We start from the raw sequence: 2579 nt of genomic DNA on the forward strand, positions 1-2579 counted from the left end.
TTGAAGTGGTTCAATATAATCACCCTGTGACCAGGTAACTGGCTGATCACCCCATAAGTGGTGCCCTATGAGAGGGCTCAGTATTGCTCTCTGCTGCTGACAGATTGGGCATTCAGCAGTGGCTTTAGCCAGGACAGCCTTGTTAATTTGAAGTCCAAATTGTGGCGCCTCTACATAATCATCATCTCTGTAACCACGTCCGCGTTGTTAATGTGCCTATTGGACAAAAACAAAAGTGGCTGAGGAAAGAGACTAACTGAAATACACAAAATGAGGCATACATAGTATCTATCATCATGGTATTTCACGTAACATTGTTTCTGACCAAGAAACTCACCTCACAGCCAAATAAGTATTATTAATATGTCAATGGGCACATACTCATGGAATTCACTGATCTTACTACTTTCCCCACATCACCATGGCCTTTTGAAGACTCAGTTATATGAGAAGCTAGGTGGCAATACACTGTAGGGTTGGGGCAAGGTTCTTTAGAAGGCTGCATATGCCTTAAATTTGCATTCAACATATGATACTGTTTTTTTCAATAGCCAGGATTCAATAACCAGCCTCCAAAAATCAAGGTTTAGGAATGAGAGTGATAGTACCTATCATTACCCCTAATGACTTGCTAGCAAAATTTTTGCTTCCCACTCCCACAGCTTTATGCTCTGCTCACCTAGAGGTCTTAGTTCCAGAAGGAAGAATGCTTACACTAGGAGATACAAGAGTGATTCTGTTGAACTGTAAATTAAAACTGTAACCTGGCCACTTTGGGCTCCCCGTGCCTCTGACTCACACTACAGAAGGAATAATGGTATTTGCTGGGTTGATTGATCTGGACTACCAAGGAGAAATTTGATTGCTTTTCCACAATGGAAGTGAGAAAGATTATATCTGGAATGCGGGAGATCTTTTAGTGTCTCTTAATATCACCATGTCCTGTGAATAAAGACAATGGGAAATTACAACAACTAAATCCAGGTAAGACTACAGATGTCTCAGACTCTTCAGGAATGAAAGTTTGGATCACTGGATCACTCTGTCAGGTAAACAAGGAACACAGAATACGAAGTAGAATAAGCTCATATGTATGTAAATACCAGCTAAAATAGTGTGATCAGTTAGAGAGATGAGGATTAAAACAGTCATGAGTATTTCCTCCTTATTTTGCTATGAATACATTTGTGTGCATATTGCTGACCAAAATTAAGGCCATGGAGGCAGAAATAATTCGATAAAGGTTTTATTGGATGCCAAATTTGAGAGTCAACTTGGGAAGATACATCAACAAAGTTGAGCATATTCTAAAGTCTTAGAATTTGAAATGTTTCTAGGAGAATATTTAGAAGGGAGAGGAACTTTTCTTATCACATTGTACTCTTTCACTCAAGGGTACAATACAGAGGTTACAGTGATTGGCTGCCGATTACAACATGCAGCATACAAGCTAAAATGTTTTGCATGAAAGACAATCAATAAAACTTCAAACTCCATAAACAAACCAGAGTCCTTTACAATGTAAGTAAGTTAAGTATTAATCGTTAACACTTTGAAGAATTCACTATCACTATAAGATTTGAGAGATTCTCAGTAAGATTATTCACTCAAGAATAGGATTTAAGCCGTGAATCACACGACTCTTCCTAGGAAGTTAAAATAGTTTATTATTTAAGTGTAGAGTGTGTAACTTAACCCTTCCCTGACATGGCCATAAGTTCTGTTTATAATTTAGTATCTTATTGCCACAGAGTCCATTCCATCAGTCTTAGGATCTCTATTTTAGCATTAATTCCAGTCAGTTGTTGTGTCTAAACTGCAAAAGGAAGAAGATGTATTTGACCTCTTGTCTCATCGTGGTGACAAACCTAGTTTTTAAGTTTTTCTATGGGGTTCCCTTGGCCAAGAGTTTGTTCATTTGGTCAGTTGGAGGGGCTTAGGATTGTGTTTTTAGCTTATAATATATACATATGGTAAGCAGATATATTTATGTTTTCCTCTTATTCTTTTATCAAATGATATAAAAATATTGGCTTTATATCCATATTTAAGTACTGTTAGTTTTACATCATAGTATTTAAGTTACAGGATATCAGGAGAAGGGTAACCATCAAGCTCAAGTATCTTACCTCCCATTCTAGAAAAGAGATTAGTGGATTTTTTTGTTGTTGTTGTATGCAGGATAGTTGTGTTGTCTTAGGTGCAATTATGACCTTATTATCTTCTGTATTTGGAGATTAAACATGGTTTAATATGCATGTGGAAGCCAATGTGTATATGAGAACCAAGTTGATAAGTGATAGACTTGTAATAGTTAATTTTATGTATTAACTGGGCTAAGAGATGCTTGGATAGCTGGAAAAATGTAATTTCTGAGTGTCTTTGTGTGGGCATTTTAGGGAGAGATTAGACTTTGCATCACAAGACTGAGTATAGAATATGCCTTCACCAACATGGGTGAGCATAATGCAATTTTTCTGGGGCTAGAATAGAATAAAAATGGAGAGAAAAGGAAAATTCTTTCTCTTCTTGAACTATGACATCCATCTTCTCCTGCCATCAGAAATTGGAGCTTATAG

The sequence above is a fragment of the Macaca nemestrina genome, chromosome 16, assembly GCF_043159975.1.
Source record: "Macaca nemestrina isolate mMacNem1 chromosome 16, mMacNem.hap1, whole genome shotgun sequence".
NCBI classification, from domain to species: Eukaryota; Metazoa; Chordata; class Mammalia; order Primates; family Cercopithecidae; genus Macaca; species Macaca nemestrina.